Source organism: Adiantum capillus-veneris, chromosome 27 (assembly GCF_014529385.1).
Source record: "Adiantum capillus-veneris isolate H3 chromosome 27, ASM1452938v2, whole genome shotgun sequence".
NCBI classification, from domain to species: domain Eukaryota; kingdom Viridiplantae; phylum Streptophyta; class Polypodiopsida; order Polypodiales; family Pteridaceae; genus Adiantum; species Adiantum capillus-veneris.
Window position 1 is genome coordinate 50,503,624 of NC_140957.1, and position 24,203 is coordinate 50,527,826.

The window sequence follows — 24,203 nt, forward strand, 5'->3', positions numbered from 1 at the left end:
GTAATTATTATGTAAAGCCTAAGGTGGACACACATAAGGAAACAACTCAAATCAAGTATGAGTGTAAAAGGGTGGATGTCATATTATGCAGCTAGATACAGTGCTTTGGGACATTATCAAAAGCCCACCTGATGTTATCAAGGTCAGATGCAGAGACCAAGTGTGTGTGTGTGTGTGTGTGTGTGTGTCAATAACAATATAACATATACACCAAAGAATTCTTTTGAATTACAAAAGACACTAGAAACTATGTCAATGAAAAGGTGGTATATTTCCCATTCATATTACATAACAATCTTTATACACAATGTTGAAATCAAGGGCCAAAAGATATAATCTTCAAGCCAAGGAACTTTGAAAACCATAGTTGAGAAGGTAACCCTCACCTGCACTCATGGAAACAACACAACAATCAGTTATCATTGGCAGCGTGTGCATGTGATGCATGGGTATCCCACATGTTATAGATGTCACTCAACTAAAATGTTTTCAAAGATAAATAATAAGAAATGTGAAGCTACTCATATATTCAGAGATGCCTTTATATACAAGGGAAAAAAAACCATTTGGAACCCCTTTAGCTTTGCAAATTCCTTCTGGGTTAATCCACTGGTTCCTTCTTCTCCCTTAATTTCAATGCCATAATCATTTGACCTAGTTAGCACCTGTCTTGGCAATGGATACATGTCTCCCCCCATCCTTGGTGGCTTATCACATTGCGGGCTGATGTGGCCCAACTCTCTGCAATTATAACACATGGGCGTCTGCCTCCAGAACCTACCATTGCTTTTTCCAACACCATTCTAGGTCTTTCTTCACCTCCTGGCTGATTGGCAAACCTCCCCCGACCTCGATTATTTCCCACAATACCTAGCATGTTTAGGTTGAGATTCTTCATTAAATCTACTACTTGCCTCATGTCTTTCCTTAGCCCATCATCTTGCACTGTTGTAGTGACCACTGCTGGCATAACTTGAGGAGTAACAGAAACCACTGGTTCATGATGAACCCCTGGCATGCAACCTTGCAAAGAATCCATAGGCTGAAGTTCAGACCTCATGGGCAAAGACTCTACTCCTAGCTGACTCATTCTTCTCAGCTTCCACTCTTTGTTCCTCACTACCTCTAGTGCATCTTCATATGTCCTAGGATTCTTTAGCTCCACTCTTCAATGTATATTCTCCCAAAGGCCAGCCAAGAATCTGTCCTTCTTCATCATGTCAGGTGGGGGTACCTGTGGTGCTAAGGCCTTGCACATCCTCTCTCATGCCATTGAAAACTTATGTATGTACACATCTACTGGCTCACCTTTCCTTTGCACCAAACCCTGTACTTCTTGCCAGACTTTGTCAGGATATTTTGTCATCACAAACTCCACTTCCAATCCATACCTTAGATTGTCCCAACTTAATCTCATAGTGGATCTGTCGCACCCAACTCCTCTTCAAATTCTTTGGACCAAACTCTTGCATCACTCTTCAAACAGATTTGGAGAAGACGTAACATCTGTGCAGGATCATGAATCTGATTGCTAATGCAGACAACCTCCATCTTTTCCAAAAAGTCTTCCACATATTCATAACTTCTTCCATGAAATTCCGGATAAGAGAAAGCCATGGCTACTCAAGTTTTAATGCGTTGAGAACCCCTTCTAACACACGTGGAAGAACCCAAACTTTTTACTGACCCAATCCCCAGAAACTTCAGTGGAGCTCAACTTTAGATAAGGACAAACACATGCACATCAAATGAGTTTTCATAGTTAATCATCAGAATTACAACAGGCAAAGGGCATTCCAGTATCTCTCTTAATCTTCTTGGCCCGAACATAAAGACTATGCGCTACTGAAAAAAATCTTCCTGGACACATGAACATTTATTTGGATTCTTTGTGTTAAATGAAAAGGAGTAAATTGAGGTCCGTTTTGATCATCCATTAAAGCCAGCCATGCAGCTCCCAAGAAGGCACACCTAACTTATCCTCTAATTTTGCCAGAATTTCAGCAGCATAACAACATAAATGGCTCAAAAGACCAAAAAACCAGCCATCACAACTTGGAAAATTTTTGATAGAGTTTCCCTAGAAGTAGAGCAGTAAGAACCCAAAATATAGACTATATATGTATGCATAACCGCCAACAATAGAACCCAAGCATCAAGTAGGAATCACTAGTACATAGCCTATTGGCGAGGTCACAAAAAGGGTGCTCCAGCCACCTGTATCACCGAAAGGATCTCACATTTGAGAATCCCCTAGCTCAATAAAACCTCACGCTATCGACCCTCTCACAAAAGCTTATGAAAATCTCGTATAGTCAAGTCTCAGAAATGACTATCTTCCAGACCAAGTCTCAAAAATGGTTGGGACTGCCATATAAAACCAAGTTTGGCTCCACAAAGGAGTACAATGGCAATATCCACAAGTAACGTACAATGCAAGACAATTCGCTCAAACAGGCGCCAATTGATGCATACCCACGGCAACTGCAAGAAGTGACTTCCACTTGCGAGTATATCACTCTACTCCAGCTACCTATACCTATGTGAATCACATGTACCTATACCTGTAATTTGTAATCTGCAACTTGTAATCCTGAAGCTGAAGGCACTCAAAGAAGATCCTCGTGGGGGTGCCAAAAGAATGTGAGCGGGATGGAAACACACACAACGCCTCTATAATCACCCGACACACACTCTTGGGATGATACACACACACACACACACACTATGGGGCACCACTCGGCTTACACAATCCACATGGCCAAGACAGGAAACACACCTATGGAGTGAGAGGAGAGAGACTATCCATTTGCCCACTCAACACAGAGTCACACACACGCACACATATCCAAAAAACTCAGCTCAAAAGAGGAAGATTTTTGATGTTTAGATGCAATTGAGCTTGGGCCAACACCAATGGGGCAAATAGCTCACACAATATGGATGAAATAAGCCAGATACAATCACAAAAAACGATTGAGGAACCAAGGCCAATCCAACTCACCATCAAGGCAGGCTCCTCAACTACACCTCTGGAGCCTAGAAAAGAAGATAAGACAACACTACCAACAATGGAGCCAACCATGCATGCAATGGGCAACAAGCACACCCATGTCAAATCTCAGGCAGCTTGCTAAGGAGCTAGCCAAGGAAATCATCAAGCAAACCATGCTACTCAAGCAGGAAGAACAAAACACTGAGCTGTAAGCCTAATAGTGTTGAGCTCCTAGAAGTGCCTAGCACAATTTGAGAAAAAAAATGACGAGCTCACCACTACAAACACTGACCTGCTTGAGGATTTGAGAAGAAGGGTGGCCCAGCTTGCTCACATCTAGGGAGAGGCAAGCTTGCTCACATCTATGGAGAGGCAAGCTTGCTCACATCTAGGGAGAGGCAAGCAGGTTTAAAGAGATCTATGAAAAAGAGAAGATAGAAAATGAGATCCAAGAGGGCATTACATTTCCTCAGCTACCCCAAGACAAAAGGAGAAGTTGTATGCCTAGGCACACCAAAGTGCAAAAGAAGCAGTCGCTCTCACTCACAAGCAAAACATCACCCTTGAGTTGTTTCAAACACGGGTGACTGACCAGGCAAGACAATTGGATGCCTTTATGAGAAACCCAATGAAGGTCCCCACCAGAAGCTTAGAGCAAGTTGATGCATGCACAAAGAAAATAGAAGACCTCCAGGAGCAGCTGGAGATAGCAAAGCATGCCCACATCACTAGCAAGGCTGGTAGCTATAGGGTAAGAAGCCAGTGTAAGGAGGAGAGTGTCTTGCACAAAACAACAATCCAGGAATTATTCATAGAAGTGGAGGACCTCATAAAGTCAATGAGCAAGATGTTAGACACTCTCCCCAGCTTTGTCGAGGAAGGAATGGATACAGAGATTCTAGAAGAGCAAGAAGAGGGCCTGGTAGAAGGTCATAAAAGTCTAATCTTTAACCTTAATGACCCTCCAAAAATGAAATTCATATTCGGATGATTTGCTCGCCTGCTATTTCTACCATGTTAGGCATTCAAAGAAGCCTTCTACAGTGGCTACTTTGAGATGGAAAACACAATATTCATGCCAATCTGCAAGGACGTGCGTGCAAGATTTGTCGCTTACAGATTCATGAGAGTGACATGCCATATTTACACCTCTATCATCAGCCAAAAGAAGACCAGTGGGAGAAGATGATAGCGGCATTCAACCAACACATGTCAGAAATGAAGAAGACCATGTCAGTGCCTCAGGAATAAAGGCCTTGTGAGGGACGATAGGAAAGTCGGGAGGGGGGCGTGTTGAGGCTGAGCAACAACTATAGGTTTTTTAGATGCACACTCTGGCAGGAAGGACAAGTCATTGCATCCTCACCGTGTACATTATTTTGCCTAAATCACTTTTTGGTGCCCAATGGGCGATGTAAATTACCCGATGCATCTTTTGTAAATTCTACTTTGCGATGAATCCAAAGACATGAATGAGTATAATGATGTGATTGGATTCATTGCCAACTCTCACTTTTTGTAAAACCTCATAGTTTTTAACGTCACCCCATCTCTGACCCTAGATATATGAGGAAATGCCTCATTTTTTGGGATATAATCATTGTAACCCACTTGAGAGCTTGTGGTGCAAAGCTACTGATGCTTGCATACGGATAACCATCACTAATGGAACATCATCTATTGCTTCTACATACTCTAAACTTCATATTGATTGTTGCTGTATTATCAAGCTTGAGTGTGTGTGCACGACGCATTGACCGGTTTTTGCTCTAGGTTGCCTAGTGTGTTGAATTGTGATTTGTGGTCATTTGGTGTATCTAATGCCATTTTTGAGCTTGCTAAGGAGGTCCAAAACACCCCTCATTCATCATCTTTGGTCACGGTGGGTGGTGGCACGATCATGGTTGCTCACCTACCACCCTGGTTGACATGATGTTTTAAGTGCAGATTTAGGTTCCTCTTGGTATGTATGCCTAGGATCTAAGAGCATTTCAAGTTTGGAGCACATTTGGAGTCCATATGACCACTTGCACATTGTTTGACCGCACAGGAGACTTTAAGCAACTTTTGTTAGTTTTTTCTATTTAGGTACTTGTGACACCTCTTTTCTCAGTGCATTGTCGCTTAGGACTTTGCATATGACGTTTCCATGCACTAGTGAGGTCAGCTACGTCCTTGGAGTGACATATTTTATGTTGGTTTGAGGTCTCGCTAGCTACTTTGCCCGATCACGGCGATCCGCCAACACTTTGCAATAGAGTCTACAACTCCTTCTCAGCTACTTGCAACCTCTTTCTCATGCCCGTGACAATTGGAGTGACCTTTTTATTTTTTGCATTCAAGGCCTTTGTAAATTCAAGGCCCTCTTGCACATTTTTGAGATTCTATTTATCATACTGCACTTATGTTTCAAATAAAGGACAACTACCTTCATGCGTTGCCATTCCTACAACCCACAAATGAAGAAGTTTCCATCTCCTGTTGACTGTTTTGATAAGGCAAAGGTGTGGCCTTGGTAGATTTCTCACCTGCAAATTTCATGTTGAAAATCTCCCAAAATTTCAATAGGCTCATCCTCAATTTTTGGAGCTAGAAGCTAGAGATTGCGTATTCTCCACTTGTTAGCATGGCCCTCATAGTAGCCCTTCTCTCAAATATCCTACAAAACTTGCACCACAAACTTGTCCCAATAGAACTTAATGGCTGCCCTGGTTGCAATCACGGTAGGACTAAATTCTTTCAGAAAACCCTTTACAAATATAGAGAAAATTTCCATGTTAGTTGGACCCTTCTAGTATACATTGTAGTGTGATTTCATCATTGACTCATACATGTAGGTGCGGATGGTGCTATATTTGATGCGGTACTAACTGGGATCCTTTGTTTGTTTGAACACAGTGAACCATTTGGCATTAGTGACCCACTCCCACTTTACCATTTTCAGATCTAAACCCTCCATAGAAAGGCCATAAACATTATTAAACTCTAACAAAGTTGCACCAAATTTGTCTTGCACACTTTTGAAGATTTCCATCGGCCTGCACACATCAAAGGGAAATTTTCCCAACTAGTAAAGGGTTGAAAATGCTCAAAAAAAGCTTTGGGCACATTCCCTGTAATGTAATAATTATCATAGATAATTTACTCATTAGCATAATGAATATGCTAATTAGCACATTGAATTAGCTAGCTAGTATACTAAGTATGCTACCAAACCTTGTGTGCTTATTAACATACTAAGTATGCGCTTTCCTCCTTAGCAATGCACATAACAATGGGGATCTACTTGCACCCAAAAAGACACGGAGAAAGGCGCTACTTCTCCCACAAGGGCAATTGCATGAAGCTTGTTGTGGTACTAAATCCAAAAAGTAAAAGTGAAAACACATAGAACACGCACACGGGGGGGGGGAGAGAGAGAGAGAGAGAGAGAGAGAGAGAGAGAGAGAGAGAGAGAGAGAGAGAGAGAGAGAGAGAGAGAGAGAGAGAAGAAGAAGAAGAAGAAGAAGAAGAAGAAGAAGAAGAAGAAGAAGAAGAGAATTTTAACGTTGTATGAAACGAGAGAGAGAGAGAGAGAGAGAGAGAGAGAGAGAGAGAGAGAGAGAGAGAGAGAGAGAGAGAGAGAGAGAGAGAGAGAGAGAGAGAGAGAGAGAGAGAGAGAGAGAGAGAGAGAGAGAGAGAGAGAGAGAAGAAGAAGAAGAAGAAGAAGATGAAGAGAATTTTAACGTTGTATGAAACTAGAGAGAGAGAGAGAGAGAGAGAGAGAGAGAGAGAGAGAGAGAGAGAGAGAGAGAGAGAGAGAGAGAGAGAGAGAGAGAGAGAGAGAGAGAGAGAGAGTACTTGAGTCCCATTTCAGGCTGCCTACCTAAAATGGCATTGGGGATCCTGGGGATGAAGAAAACTTTGTACTAGTGTAGGGAGAGGGAGAAGTAGTAGGTGATTTGGCCCTATTGTGGTTTTTTCTTGAAGAATGGTTAGGTAGCTCCTTTGTTTGTAGACTTAGATCTATCAATCTCCTCTTACTGGGGGCTATGGAAGAGAACCCAAATGCCTTCCATGCATAGGCTTGCTTGTAGGCTCCACACTCTCCTTGCCTGTTTGCTTCATCACCCCATCTCTTTGTGGAGGCATGTGCAACTCTTTTTGCTTCATCATCCACCTCTCGATGGAGCCTTATGAAACTCTAACACCCATGCCAAATAGCTTCAAAACAACAACAAACCTTGTTATTCAATATGCCATCATATTCAGTGATGGTGTCAAAATAATTTTTATTGTACTTTTCCTTTTAGAAGAATATACATATGATTGCCACAATAGTGATTGACTTGGCAAAACTTATGCTAACAAGATATGCTTGTTGGCACATGTTATGTAGCATAAAAAGAATAGAACGTTCACATGCTTCTACCCCACCCTGTTGGCACATGTGTAGTAGCATAAAAATCATATCACGTTAACGTGCTTCATCCATGCTTCTACCCCACCCCTCTTTGCATTGGCTGCACCACATCCTTCCTTGGCTTTCTCTACCCCTTTCCCATTATTAGCATTTTCCCCTTCCTTCTTCTTTGTGTCCTCAACGGCTTCCCCGTTCTTCGCATCCTGTGTCCCTTCTGCCCTTTTGGCCTTTGCCCCTTTCCCTTTCCCAGCTTCTGTATCCTCCATCTTCCTCATTTGTAGCCTTCACACCAAATGCATCACCTATGTCCCTTGCTTCACTGCCAAATATGTTAGGAGAAAAGGGGTGGAAGGTATAGCAACCCTCACCCACACAAGTCCTTCCCCTTATCCTTGAATCACCAAACAAGTTCTCTAGATATCCTTTACCTTCCTAGTACTTTCGTCAACATCACACAAATTTTGTATTAGACTTTGGAGGACTAGAGTCCCATTCTTTTTATTCTATGATGTTTTACCATTAGTGCTTGCATCAACAACATCCTCCTCATCTACAACTTAACAAGCAACAAAACACATCTTACGAGTAGAGTGACAATCAACATGGAGAAAGTTCCAACATGAAAATCACTAACATGCTTACTCTTCACTGCGTATATTCCATCGACCCAATATTTTTTCACCTCAGGAATCATGTGACAATCGGATTGGGCACAAAACTATTGATTTTATAACATAGCACTAAACCAAAGGGGTTGATATTGATATTATCGACATTCAAGCATAAACGTCCCAACAACATGGGCAGACTCTAGAAGCTTGCCACATGCAATGCATGACCCAAACACATGGATCATATTGTTTGAATCCATAATTTGGGGCTTTGGGAATAATAGGAACCTCTTACCATTCTTCACCACCTCAATCATCTGCTCCACAAAACTGGTATGGCCATGACCTTTCTTCCATGTTTCCTCATCATCTTCTTACATTGTGAAAAAGATAGACAAAGAATCATACATACAAACAAGTCATCATCTCAAAAAAGCACTACAAAAATCAAAGTACCAACAAAAGAGTACAAAAAATCTGGGCCAAAAACGTTAGCAACACCACAAACAAAGTATCCAAAGAAGGGTTTCAAAAGTAGAGTAGCGTTACAGATGAGGGAAGGACCAATAGCTTAGACTTTGTACCAATTAAGATGAGTACATTTCTATCCTTGAACAAGCACACATAGGGCTAGTAGGGGGCATTTCTCTCATGAAACCATGATTAGAGAAATGTTGATGGTTATTATATTGTGGCCAACTCTATCTACTGATGTGAAAGAATATGTTAGACGAGGTGACTCATGTCAAAAATAAAAAATGCCGACTAGAATTGACAACATGCCATTGTGACCAATGATGGGAGTAAGAGAATTATCTAAGTGGGGTATATAATTTGTTGGTCCAACACAACCACTTGCTTACAGAATTCAAGTGCAATACACTATTATGGCCAGTGATTATTTAACTAAATGGGCATAAGCTAGAGCACTAGGAAGAATGATGCACAAACCATCGCTGCATTCTTGTATTAGTGCATATTCATATGATGCAGGTTTCCTATTGATCTTGTGAGTGATCTAGGAACACACTTCCTCAACGAGGTGATAGAGAATTTGCTTAATGAGTTTATGGTCATCCATAATAAATCCGTACCCTATCATCCTCAGGAAAATGGCCAAGAAGAACATACAAATAAGATCTTAAGCTTGATGCTTACTAAGATTGTAAGCTCAAGAAGAACACACTGTGAGATGAATCTCCACTCAACTCTATGGGCTTATATGGTTTCATTTAAAACATCTCTAAATACCACCCATTTTCCTTGGTCTATGGATTTGATGCTATTTTTCCAATGGAGTTTTTACCACCAGCCCTTAGAGTTGCACACAACTTGGAGTGGAAAGGTCATGAGCTATTGGAATGACTTGAGAATCTCAAACAACTAGATCAGAAGAGGCTAGCCACTATTGCACACATCTATGCTCAAGAAAGAAAGAAAAAAACAGTTCTATGACTCACATTTGTTGACGAAAATCTTCAAGCAAGGAGATGTGATATTAGTCTACTTGCTGAAGCAACACATCTCTAAATTCAAGAAAAAGGGCATGGTCCTTTTATAATCGAAAGTGTTTCACCAAGTGGGACAATCAAATTGGCCACTTTAGATGGGGAAATCATGGAAATTTGAATTAGTGGATGTCAATTGAGAAAGTACCATATGTCATTCACTAATGATCTCTTGCAAAGAATGCATATAGCCAAGGAACACAAGATCAAATGATAACAGGTTATTGAGGAAGCTCAAAAGGAAGTGCACATTCAAAACCCTAAAGCAAAAAGTCACAAAGTGACCAGTCGTTGAATTTTTTCTAGTACATTTCAAATTCAACCTCTATATTTTACTCAGTTTTTAGTAGAATATGAAGTAGAGACCAATATTGGGACCGATCAATATGAATATATTCATTTGTGGATTTTTGTGCCCGCACATGTTTGTTTGCATTCTCATGAGCATATGAATGAAGATATAGTCCTAGGAGGTCCATGGATGTGGACAGACAAAGCTATCCAGGACTTGGATGGCAAAGTTCTTGAGTTAACACTCAAGGGGGGGATAGGTTTTTCAAGTACCATTTGCTTACAACAAAGAAGAGTGGAAAGCCAATCTATGGGCTTTGAAGTTGACAAATGGAAAAATCAATTCAATACCAGTGTCAATCACTCAACATAGAATCCATCCTCATAAAACAAGCATACAAAGAACTAGGCAATTTGGAATACTAAAATATCACTTGCAAAACAACCCTAAGCAGATCTGGGTGTCCAAGAAACATTTTATTCAATAATGAAAATCACCACACCACAACTAGCTCCACAACCTCGACCAAACAAGTCCAAGCAATCCCAACCAACTAAGTGGGTGTGGGTGCCAAAGAAGCAATCTGCATAAGTGTGACCAACTAAGTCGACATACAAGTGGTTACCCAAAACTACACCAAAGTCAAAGACACCAGGTAATCTCATCCACAAGTGGGTACCAACAATTTGGCACACATTGCAATAGCACACACTGCAATAACAATCAATCTCTCTACAAACCAACCCAATGGAAATAGATGGTTGTTTGCCAAGGATTATCAAGGAACCAAAATAGCTGCTACAAGTTCTACTCTTCAAGAGAGTTAACTATGATGCTTCTCCATCAGAAACCCTTGAGTCCTCCGCTCAAGACCCTCCTCTGGCAATGCATCACATTTTGGATTACATTTGACATCGATAGCATGGTAGAGACAATCACAATGTGCATATACATGACTTGATGACCCAGACACTACACTATCTAAGCCACACCCTATCATCCCGGAGGACTCCCATTAGGAGGGTGGGAGGCATTGTGAATGTGAACCCAAGAAGATGACATCGGCTCAAAAAGGACAATGTTTAAAGTATTTGTATTTGAGCGTGTGACTTTTTTGCAAATCCATTAGAGATGCCCTTATAAGTAAAGAGAATGTTTAAAGTAGTTGTATTTGAGCGTGTGACTTTTTTGCAAATCCATTAGAGATGCCCTTATAAGTAAAGAAAATGGGGATTACGTAATAAGATAACCCTAGATGTATGTAAATAGTGTAAATATCATTATAAAAGCTAAAAATACTACAATTTTTACTCTTTTGTGTGTTTTCAGTCAAATTAGTGATCAAAATGGAGAAATCCACAAAAATATGGTTGAGTAATGTGTTTATGTGTGTTTAGGTAATTTTTGAATTGGTTTTTTATTTGTTGGATTAGTTTCATATTTTTCTTTTAATTTTCCTAATAAAAAGGATCAAAAGTAGAAAATAAATAGTAAACAAGCTTAGATGAATAAATGGAAGATACATTGGTGATCAAGAATGTTGGAGCCCAACTTGTCCAACTGTTGTAATGAGCCCACCTTGTAAAGCCTATCAAATTCCCATTTTTATGTCAAAGACGTCTTATCATTTTGATCCACTTGTCTGGGTTATGTAAAGATTAATCAGTCAGTCAGGACCCAGATGTGTTTCCACTTTGTAATTATGATGAAAAGAACCCCTTGTACATTTTTGAGCTAAGGTGACTAAAGTATAAAAGTCACCTTAGAACCATTTTTTGAATAACATTTGAATATTAATCCTGTGTCGTACGAGTCTGAGAGAGAGAGAGAGAGAGAGAGAGAGAGAGAGAGAGAGAGAGAGAGAGAGAGAGAGAGAGAGAGAGAGAGAGAGAGAGAGAGAGAGAGAGAGAGAGAGAGTCTTATCCTCTTCGCTAAGCGCTTCTCCCTCACCGGATTCACAACGTGACGACACCATCGCGGTAGCCTCTCCGAGAGCTACGCGCCCACGCCACGCATTCACATTTTTGAGATGTTCGCGATCGATTCTTCCTCGAGCTTGTTTTGCTTATAAGTAGCACAAACAGTGTCTGTTTTCAACAATCAAGTGCTTTATAGAATGAGTGGGAGATTAACTACACATAGATACTCATAGACTTAGGTTTTGCACACTTTTAGATTATGATCTGTGAGTCTATTGTGACTGTATTCGAGATAACTAGGGTTCAAATCTGGTGAGATTAGACTTATAGGTAAGTATATCCTATTGAGAGGATGGTGCCTAGTAAGTTTGATGCGATTCTGAGTTCATTTGATGTGTTAACAGTGTTGTGAGCATTTAGGGATAGAGTAGGTTGCATTCAACAAGGGTTAATGATTGATGCATCATAGAAGTGTGTATGTGTAGATTGGTCTCAGCTTGACAAGCTAACGAGATTGCCTCTGTGCACCTACGGGTTAGTCGTGTCATCGGATGATAAGTATGTTGTCTATGTCATGCTTGTGAGCATGAACATGGGAGTAGTTTTGCCCTAAAACATTGGCGCCGCTGCCGGGGACACAAGACCTTAAGTAGGGAGATCTACGTCACTCGTGTGATGGTTAGCTTACTTTAGTTTCGACTAGAGAGAGCTTAAACTTTTAGAACAAGAGCCAAGATAGAGTATCCTGAGGTCTAGTGGATAGCCAGGAAGCCTGTGTCTTGCCGAGGGTCTGTGACTAGTTAGATTTAGTTAAGTAGGATAATGTGGAGCTATGGTTTTTTGGTTTTGAGTGCTTGTTATACTTGTGTAGAAATAGAGTACAAAAACGTTATAAAAACGCAAAACAAACAAAAAGAAGAAACAATAAGGTTGTTTGATTGCCTTGAAAGCAAAACCCACACCATATACTCTTTAAGGGGGTGAAAAGAGTAGACATTGGAATTTATGATCCAACACTTGAGAAAACATATAAATTGCGACCAAAACCAACAAAAAGAAACAAGTGATTGTCATAAGAAAACACTAAGTGAACCTAAAGAGGCCAAGAAGAGATATAACCATTAGCCTAGGGTAAACTGACTTCGTCATGTGGTATGTCATAATAATCAATATCTAATTCTCCTAAATGATTTTCTCATATTAAACTGATCATTTAATGTGGGGAAGTGCCAAGGGAGAAAAAGCTAGAATATTGGTTAAGTTAGCAGACCGGCCACAGTAGGGATCCAAAGGAGGGAAAATAGGGATCCAAAGGGGGGGCCATCTGCAAAAGAGCCATGTGAAACAACGGGCTAAAAAGACCCTAAGGTTCAGCCCATTAAGACTTCCAAAATGCTAAGGTTCCAAAATTCAAAGGTTGTGTCCAAAGGTCAACCTTAGGGAAAATTGGATGCTTAGTGTGTGTGCCCAAAAAGTCTTTCTGCATCCCTACATGGGAGGGGGCGAGCCCCAAAGCTAGGGGATGAGAGAGAAAACCACACACACACACACACAGGCTCCCTTTACACAAAGGGAATGAGGGACACATGTCAGCTCCCTAGGCCAGATGCCCACAAGGTGTGCCCAATTCCTATTGGAAGACCCTTGAAGTGGACCAATGAGAATTAAGCTAGAGTAAATCTAGTTTAATTAATTTAAAAACATTTAATAAAAGAAACCAATAAGAATTAAGTGTCCTAGAAGACTATTGGGCAGTCTCCCAAGGGGTCCAATGAGCATTCAGAAGCCCCATGGCTTGCCTGATTCCTATTGGCCAGGAGGCAAAGGGGTCCAATGAGAGTTTAGTTTAATTATTTAATTATCTAAAGCTCTCACAAAAGGGGAAAGGGGGACACATGTCAGAAGGCTATCACTTATGCTGCTTAATTCCTATTGGCTTGACCTGGGGAGGTCCAATGAGGAAAAAGCCAGCCTAACTTAGCAGCTAGGGCTCGCCCAAGAGAGAGGGGGGGCTGATTTTTGCTTGGCATTCACTCTCACACTCTCACACTTGACCATGTGTGAAGGGAAAAATACTCTATCTCCTCCCAAGCTTTAATGGAGAGCTCATCACCTACTCCAAGCTTGGGAGATAGAAGCCTACATCAACACTCTCTTGGCATGTGGATGCAAATCCAACCAAGAGCCAAGCTTCAATGCATGCTCATCTTCTCTACCAAGCTAATTACTAAGCTAAGCTATGCTAATATGAGTGATTATGTGAGGAGATGTACTTCTTTCTCGTAAGATACTTCTTTTTCCTCTCAATCTACTCTCATACCCTGCTAGCTCTCACCATCTTCGAAGGTGTGTGAGGTCTTGGGTCTGAGAACGGGGATAATTCAAGTTGTGTTTGATTAAGTGTTTTGCTTGGTGTATGAAGCTTCCATCTTCATTGCACTAGCTAGTCTTGAAGGAACACAAAGAATTGTATTGTACAATGTCTCTCTTGATGGGAGAAACCATAATACAAAGCCTTTTGGAGGGGGGACCGGCTCCATGCAAATCCGGTCCTCAACTGTTGTCAATAGTTTAATTGCTCTCTCTTTTGAAAGTATTGTCGATGCTATCTAACTAGGTGTTATGCTTTTTGTTGCTCTCTCCACCCAAGCACTCTTGTAATTCTCATTAGGAATCTATTCTAATGAAATGCCCACTATGTTCATGCTAATTTCCGCTACAAATAAGATTTTAGGCCATTAAATATTACATTGGTATCAGAGCTCAAGGTTTCTCTTTTCTTGCTCAAGAAGGGAGGTCCTCAAGCTAGCTACAAATGGTTGGTATTATTAATTGCCTGTGAGTAAGTAGAATAGGGATTTTTCAGCCTTTCAGTGCGCCTGCCTTTGTGCAGTTAACGGGGCATCACCGTCGAGAGCTATGGTCTTAATAGTGGAGTCCTACGGGGCTTGCCTACGGCTTAACCACTATTGAGCTATTAGAAGCTTGACAGGAGCCGGTGCTGTTTTGGTGTCGAAAGACCCTCTCTTCTATTCCTTGCAATTAATGGTATTCGAGCCGCGGGTACAGTAGCTTGAGTGGTTTTTCTAAAGGGGTAAAGAGGAGTAGCAACTAGGGCTTGAAGTGCCAAAGTACACCTAAAAAGTTTACACCTAAAAATTGTTAGAATGGCTGACAATATTAAAGAGAGTGAAATTAATGTTGATAACTTTGATTTTGCTCATGAGCAAGCTACTAATGATGCTTCAATGCTTGTTAATTATCTTGTTTCTAGGCTTCAACAAGCCATGGGCAATCCATCTCTCCAAAGTGAAGTGCAACGGCAGCTCCGTGCTCACGGGATTCTCCAAGCTCATCACCATGACGAGAGAACACCTAGGAAGCCTCCTTGTGAGACTACCAAAAGAGGTCTCTCTCCGATTCGGGAAGAAGAAGAGAATCCATATGAAGGGCTCAAGAATTTACTTCTTGATGATGCATCTCCTTCCCAAAGGAGAACTCAAGAGCCTCCACCGAAGGAACGAGAAAGAAGCGAGTCTCCCGCCACCTCGGCGGAGATGGCTCCACGAAGACGGCGGGCTAAACGCTCTCCATCACCACCAAAGCGGAGAAGACCATCACACTCTTCTCCACGCCATAATTCAAAGAGGGATGATAAAAAGCAAGAGAAGAAAAAGGCGAGAAAGAGGACACCCTCTTCTCCATCTTCTTTATCCTCTTCCTCTTATGAAAGCTATGGTGAAGACGACAAAGATCAAGACAAGAAAAAGGCGAGAAAGAGGTCACCCTCTTCTCCACCTTCTTCAAATTCTTCATCTTCTGAAGAAAGTGATGGTGCAACTTTTGAACCATCAAAAAGAAGAGGCCATAGGAAATCCTATGCCGCATGGAAGAGGTCGTCCAAGCTGAAGAAATTCAAAGAGGGAGGGAAGAGCATCTCTTTCCTTACCTATGATGGCACCTTCGGTGCTACAGACAAAGTTTTGGCCTTTATCCAGCAATTCGATGCGGCGTTTGGAGATGAGGGCTTCACGGAGTCCTCTAAGCTACGCCATGTAGCTATGCACTTTCAAAAGTCCGCCAGACAATGGTGGTCTAGCCTACGAGCCAACGGTGAAGCTCCACGAACATGGAAGGCTTTAAGAGCTTCCATTATGAAGCAGTTTTTGGCCACCGATGCGAAAGACAAAGTACTCACCGAATGGCGAAGCTTAAAGCTCTCTCCCAATGAATCCATCCACAAATATGTAGACAAGTTTTGGGACCTACAACTCAAAGCCACTGTCTTCAAAAAGTTGGATTTTGGAGAGCAAAAGCAACAATTTTGTGCGGGCTTAACCGAAGAAATGGCGGAGTATGTCAACTCCCAAAGGCCACGTACCATATCGGCGGTAATACACCATACTATGGTGGCCTCGCGAATCAATTTCCAAACGGGGGGTAAAAGAAATAATAAGCCCCCGGAAAACAAAGGTACCAATGAGCCTAAGGGGAAGGACAATGTCCAAAAGTCTCCTAAGGGCAATTCCAACAAAGCTAAAGAGAAGGGAGTTTACAAGGAAAGAATAAACTCTCTCCTGAAGAGCTTGAGCGTTATCGTAAAGATAACCGGTGTTTCAAGTGCGGCGAACAAGGGCATGCGTACCGCGCTTGTCCCCAAAAGAACAACCGCCAAGATCCTCCTAGAGCTTCTTTGGTTGAAATCCAAGAGGAGGAGATTCACCAAACTCACCACAAAGGATCTCCTCTATGCCATGCTTGGGGAAAGGTAAGAGAACATGATGCTTTTATTCTCTTTGACCCTGGTTCTACTCACAATTTCATATCTATGGAGTTAGCCACCAAGCTAGGCATACAATCCTACGAGATGGGAGATATCCTACCCGCAGACAGTGCCTTCAAGGGGCAAGAAGCTTCAGTCACTCCCTTAATCGGGAAATTGAGGCTTCATGTCCAAGGCTATGTGGACAAAGAGGATTTCTTTATCTCTCCTCTCAAGCATGAGGATGTAATCCTAGGGGCACCATGGTTTGACCGTCTGGCTGCCCATGTTAAATTTCCTGAAAGGAGAATCTCCTTTAAGTTCAGGGAAAAGGACATGTATATAGATGCTAGGGAGATGGGTAACACCATCCCCATTGTACATACACCAGCTTTCAACAAGTCAATAAAGAGCTCTATTTCCGTGTACATGATTTTTGTTAAAGATTCTCAAAATGAACCTAATGCTTTAGCAAAAGAAAATAAAAGCAACCAAAAGGAATTAGAGTTATCCAATTTTCTCAAGGGGTTTCAAGATGTCTTTATTGACGACATCCCTTGTGAGCTACCTCCTAAACGAGGTAATGACGACCATGCAATTGAACTTCTTCCAGGAAGTTCACCGCCTAACAAACCTCCTTATAGAGTTTCTCAAGCTCAACAAGAGGAGATTATGCGGCAAGTGCATGAGTTAATTGAGAAGGGCATGGTTAGGCCTAGCTCATCTCCATTTTGCTCACCTGTGCTATTAGTGCAAAAGAAAGACGGCACATATCGTATGTGTGTCGACTATAGAGCACTAAATAGGATCACTATCAAGAATAGGTTTCCCGTTCCACGGGTAGAAGACCTATTTGATAAGCTACAAGGATCGACCTACTTCAGTAGGATTGACCTAAAAAGTGGCTATCATCAAATAAGGATAGTTGATCAAGACATTGTAAAGACCGCATTTCGTACTACATTTGGTCTTTACGAATACATTGTCATGCCTTTTGGCTTGACTAATGCACCAGCCACATTTAACCGCTTGATGGAGAAGCTGTTCAGACCTCATCGAACCTTCACTGGAGTGTTCTTTGATGATATTATCATCTACTCTAATTCATTAGAGGAACATAAGCAACACCTCCAGGTAATATTTCAAGTTTTAAGAGAGAATAAACTTTATGTTAATCGAAAGAAAAGTGAATTTTTCTTGCATGAGATTCAATATTTAGGTCACATTATCTCTCAAGATGGAATCCAAATGGATCCATCCAAGTTAGAGGTAATAAAAGGATGGCCTAAACCAAGGAATCTTCATGAACTAAGAAGCTTTATAGGTATGTGTGCATACTATAGACGCTTCATAGAAAAGTTCTCACAAATTGCGGGACCATTACATGACCTAACAAAGAAAAATGTTAGGTATACGTGGTCTGCTAAGGAGAACAATGCTTTCGAAAAGCTTAAAGAAAAGCTTATCTCTCAACCTGTGCTTACACTACCGGATCTCTCAAAACCATTTGAGGTCCAATGTGATGCTTGTGGTGATTGCCTTGGGGCTGTTTTGCTCCAAGAAGGGCACGCCATAGCCTATGAGAGTCGAAGGCTCGACCCTGTTGAGCAAGCTCTAGGCATATACGAAAAAGAACTCCTTGCAGTTCTTTATGCCTTAGACTCATGGAAGCACTATTTATTAGGGACTCCTTTTATTCTGCGAACGGATCACCAAAGTCTTAAGTACTTCATGACGCAGACCAAGCTCTCCGACAAACAAATGAGGTGGGCAAATTTCCTTTCGCAATTTCATTTTCATATTGCTCACATTGCTGGCAAGCATAATCAAGTAGCCGATGCACTCTCAAGACGACCGAGAGTGAATGCGGTTTCCATAGCAACTCACAATGATCTATCTTCAATGATAGATGAGTATGCTATTGATCCCGATTTTAGAGATGTGATTTCAGCCCTTGCATTAGGGAAGAAAGAAGAACCATTTACTTTACAAGATGGTTATCTTCTCTATGGCAATAGACTATGCGTTACTAACTCACTACGTGAGAAAGTAATGTATGAATCTCATGCTCCCCCATATGCGGGGCATAGAGGGATTCAGTCTACCCTAAAGGGAATTGAAACATATTTCTATTGGCCTACCATGAAAGTGAACATACATGAGTATGTTTCCAAATGTGTGGTATGTCAAAAGACAAAATTTGATAGAGGGAAGCAACTTGGATTGCTTCAACCCTTGCCAATCCCTAATTCACCTTGGGAGAGCATATCCATGGATTTTATCTTTGGATTGCCTAAGTCTATCCATGGGAATACGGGAATATGGACGATAGTAGACAGGTTTAGTAAACAAGCTCATTTTATACCTGTCAAAAAGACTATCAAAGCCCATCAAATGGCAACCCTCTTCATTTCACAAATTTTCAAGTACCATGGCTTGCCAATGTCCATAGTGTCGGATAGAGATCCTAGAATGACCAGTAATTTCTGGAAGGGTCTCTTTGAGAATTTAGGAACAAGGCTAAACTTCTCTTCGGCCTATCATCCACAAACTGATGGCCAAAGTGAAATAGCTAACCTAACTATTCTCGATCTACTAAAAGCCTATGTAACGGAAGTAGATCAAAGATCCCAATGGGAGAAGTACTTACCCTTAGTAGAGTATGCTTACAATAACACTGTACATACTTCTACAGGAAAAGCACCTTTCGAGGTAATTGAGGGAAGATCAAAAAGTCCCTTGCTACTTAAGGTACATGGGAAGATCTTCGCTGCAGATGAGTATAGCCGAGACCTACAAGAATCTTTCCAAAAGATTAAGGATGCTATCTCTATCTCACAGCAAAGGCAAAAGGCTGCTGCTGACAAGCACAGAAGAGCCCAAGCCTTTAAAGAAAACGATTGGGTATTGTTAAAGTTTCCCAAGGCTCGATTAAGGCACACGACGGGCAAGAATCCTACGGGCCACCAAAAGTACTATGCTAAACTAGCAAAAAGGTACTATGGTCCCTTCCAGATTCTTAGGCCAATCAATGAGATGGCCTATCAACTTAAGTTGCCCAATCATTGGCTCATACACAATGCTTTTCATGTGAGCCTCTTGAAGCCTTACAAAGGAGAGCCACCTCAAGAACCAACTATTGAAGACCCACCGGAGATCGAGGACCACGAGGAGGTGCTGCAGCCCGAGTCCATTCTCCGACATGAAGACAAGGTATTAAGAGGCGGTAAGACTATCCGACGATATCTTATTAAGTTTAAGAATTATCCTTTTGAAGATGCTAGATGGATGCAAGGCATACAATTAAAGGATAACCTAAACCTTGTCAATGCTTACAATGCTTCCCAAGAGTAAGCAAATGTACAAAATGTTAAAAAAATGAACAAAAATTTTTGTCTTATAAGACTCTCTTTTTCTTTATTTGTGCACAAAAATAAAGTAGTATGCATGCTTAGATCAAGTTTGTGGAGACGACGTCTCCCAAACACCAAGTAGAACTTGTCACTCTACTATGGAAGACTGATAGGACTAATGTGCAGACATGCTTGTGGCAGCCTCAGGCTCTCAAGCGCCAAATGGACTAGTCATCCATTATGGAATGATGTCGTAGGGTAACATAGGGATCCTCTACCCGCTAAGAAAAGGACTCATGCATATGCTTTATCTTCTCTACACCATAGTCGAGGACGACTATGATTTCAAGAGAGAGGTAATGTCATAATAATCAATATCTAATTCTCCTAAATGATTTTCTCATATTAAACTGATCATTTAATGTGGGGAAGTGCCAAGGGAGAAAAAGCTAGAATATTGGTTAAGTTAGCAGACCGGCCACAGTAGGGATCCAAAGGAGGGAAAATAGGGATCCAAAGGGGGGGCCATCTGCAAAAGAGCCATGTGAAACAACGGGCTAAAAAGACCCTAAGGTTCAGCCCATTAAGACTTCCAAAATGCTAAGGTTCCAAAATTCAAAGGTTGTGTCCAAAGGTCAACCTTAGGGAAAATTGGATGCTTAGTGTGTGTGCCCAAAAAGTCTTTCTGCATCCCTACATGGGAGGGGGCGAGCCCCAAAGCTAGGGGATGAGAGAGAAAACCACACACACACACACAGGCTCCCTTTACACAAAGGGAATGAGGGACACATGTCAGCTCCCTAGGCCAGATGCCCACAAGGTGTGCCCAATTCCTATTGGAAGACCCTTGAAGTGGACCAATGAGAATTAAGCTAGAGTAAATCTAGTTTAATTAATTTAAAAACATTTAATAAAAGAAACCAATAAGAATTAAGTGTCCTAGAAGACTATTGGGCAGTCTCCCAAGGGGTCCAATGAGCATTCAGAAGCCCCATGGCTTGCCTGATTCCTATTGGCCAGGAGGCAAAGGGGTCCAATGAGAGTTTAGTTTAATTATTTAATTATCTAAAGCTCTCACAAAAGGGGAAAGGGGGACACATGTCAGAAGGCTATCACTTATGCTGCTTAATTCCTATTGGCTTGACCTGGGGAGGTCCAATGAGGAAAAAGCCAGCCTAACTTAGCAGCTAGGGCTCGCCCAAGAGAGAGGGGGGGCTGATTTTTGCTTGGCATTCACTCTCACACTCTCACACTTGACCATGTGTGAAGGGAAAAATACTCTATCTCCTCCCAAGCTTTAATGGAGAGCTCATCACCTACTCCAAGCTTGGGAGATAGAAGCCTACATCAACACTCTCTTGGCATGTGGATGCAAATCCAACCAAGAGCCAAGCTTCAATGCATGCTCATCTTCTCTACCAAGCTAATTACTAAGCTAAGCTATGCTAATATGAGTGATTATGTGAGGAGATGTACTTCTTTCTCGTAAGATACTTCTTTTTCCTCTCAATCTACTCTCATACCCTGCTAGCTCTCACCATCTTCGAAGGTGTGTGAGGTCTTGGGTCTGAGAACGGGGATAATTCAAGTTGTGTTTGATTAAGTGTTTTGCTTGGTGTATGAAGCTTCCATCTTCATTGCACTAGCTAGTCTTGAAGGAACACAAAGAATTGTATTGTACAATGTCTCTCTTGATGGGAGAAACCATAATACAAAGCCTTTTGGAGGGGGGACCGGCTCCATGCAAATCCGGTCCTCAACTGTTGTCAATAGTTTAATTGCTCTCTCTTTTGAAAGTATTGTTGATGCTATCTAACTAGGTGTTATGCTTTTTGTTGCTCTCTCCACCCAAGCACTCTTGTAATTCTCATTAGGAATCTATTCTAATGAAATGCCCACTATGTTCATGCTAATTTCCGCTACAAATAAGATTTTAGGCCATTAAATGTTACATGGTATGACTGATATTCACAAGCTTAAGATGAAGTGTCATCAAATTTGCATCACTTTAAGTGCATTTGAGTTGTGAATTGCCATAGAAAAGTGAAAGTTGTGAAGTGCTTGAGTCCAAGGTCAAAATAAGTCCAAACTTCATAAAACATGAGGGATAGACTTATATGGGCACAGAGAACACAACTGTCCAAAAATAGACAAAAAATCAAATCCAAATTGCTCTATGCTGAGTCTATCGCGATAGACTGGTGAATTTGGTGATTGACTAAGAACTGGAAAAACCCTTTATACCACAGGTTTAACACATCAATACAAGGGTACTCACAAAAATTGAGTGAAACTGAACCCCATCTTGACCACAAAACTTCAAAACTAGTGTTTTAGAGTCTGAATTCAGAGACAGGGGCAAGAAGGCTTTGACCAAATGTCCAAACAATGCAAAAACTTGTCAATGCACTACACAGGGAGTGGGTGAACCAGCTGTGGAGATAACTTGTGAAAAATGCCAACAGTGGAGAACTTGCTGAGTCTATCGCGATAGACTAGGGAAGCTGCTTCCGCGGAGGACCTTATTTTTCAAATTTCCCCTATGGAGAGCTTTAGCAAAGCCTATACAACATACACACCAAATTTCAAGGCATTTAGATCACTGAAAGTGAATCTAAGGCCCAGATAGAGAATCATGCTCTGACCAAAATACTAAAATTGGACCAAAACCCAAACCAAGTGTCCAAACTTCATAAAACTTAAGGGATAGACTATAGAGGGTAAGATGAACTCAAAGGTGAAGTCACAATTTTAAATTGACTTATGCTGAGCAAATTGTCAGTCTATCGCGATAGACTCGGAAAGTGGTGATTCAGACAATTTTTGCAAGTTGTGACTATACTGCTAGGACATACTCTTCACATAGATCCCAACCATCATTTCATATTTGAAATTGGACCACCAAAAGACTGACTAAGTGATTGTTGCTATACATACTTGAAAGATTTTTCATGGTTCAAGGAAAACCCTTGTGAACAGACTAACCATACTTGTGTAGATCCTAGAAGGAGATCATCACAGAGCCGCACAGGAAGAAGGAGTCCATGTAAGCTTTAAGTTTGCAACCCAGTTTTCATTCTTATGTATTTAAGGTCGGGAGCCTTTTTAAAGTCAGGAGCTAAAAGTGTCAAAAGTCAAGTAAGCACCACGTCCACCGAAGAGAGTGTAACTCAGACGAGACTAGACCCATTAGCATCGATCATAGAAGAGGGTAGTGATACTGACACTTCGTCGAAGAAATCCTTCTTCATGATGGGGAGTCAATAGCCAGGAGGTTTCGATGGTGAAGGACCAATGCCAGGGGGAAGCACCTCCCTACATCCTTTAAACAAAACCAAGTTCACTATAATCTTCTTAGAAGGAACAAACTTGAGGGGAGCCTTAGTTTATTCTGACTATCGAGGATGCAAGTGTATTTGTATTGAAGAAAGACCGGCTCAGAGACTGGAGATAATTCGAGTCTATGATGATGGAGATAGATTCCGAGACGAAAAGGTGAACCACTATATGATAGTTAGTAACCCTGAGGATTACAACAGATATGGAGATAACGTGGCAAAAGGGAAAATGGTTTCAGAAACCCAAGAACCGCCTCCTAACATTGATCGACCTGGAGCGCTTTTTATGTATGATAAGAAAACAATCAGGGTCTCAACCTATAATGAGAATGTGGGGATTTACAAGCATGAAAGCGAGGGAATAGTCTCTTACTTTCAATGCAAGGAACCCTACCCAAACGAATTAAGCAAAGACAAGGTTCTTTACTTATTCTCTTATGAAACTGCTATGGGAAAGGATATTGTTTTTGTTGACAGGTACGGGCAAGAATACAAACGTATTCTCCCAGAGGAGATTGAAAAGGCAACAGTTCCAAGACCATCAACATATGCCCCCGACGAAGTACCAAGAGCCACCTACACCCCTAGCAAGTCGAAAAATCCCTTTTCAGAAGAGTATGACGCTACCTCACATTCTACCCGACAACCGACGTTCAACTACCAGGACCAACCAGCTACTCAGCCATCATTGCAGGCATGGCTTCGACAGAGTGCTACATTAGAACAAGACCGAACCCGAGAGGGTTATCAAACCACACGAGGGCTAAGGGATTTACAAGAACCACCACTCTATGCACAATATCAAGGAGAGAGTAAGCCAAAGACTCAGGGGTCAACAGAGCCTAGAAGACCACCCCTAGAATGAGTTTGGAGAGATGAACCATCTCTTGCAAGAACTGTTAGAAATTATGGCTTAGGAGAACCATTGGGAGAGGAACCTGACCACTACAGAAGACCAGAGGAGGTATATCGACTAGGACGTGGAGATCCAATGATGAGATTTGTAGACCATCGTAGAATTAG

At 41.5% G+C, this 24,203-nt stretch overlaps 1 pseudogene; it reads right to left on the minus strand.

Annotated features, from left to right (window-relative positions):
* Positions 1-7,441: 7,441 nt before the first annotated feature.
* On the minus strand, positions 7,442-8,091 carry LOC147421949 (uncharacterized; annotated as a pseudogene).
* Between the last annotated feature and the right edge of the window lie 16,112 nt (positions 8,092-24,203).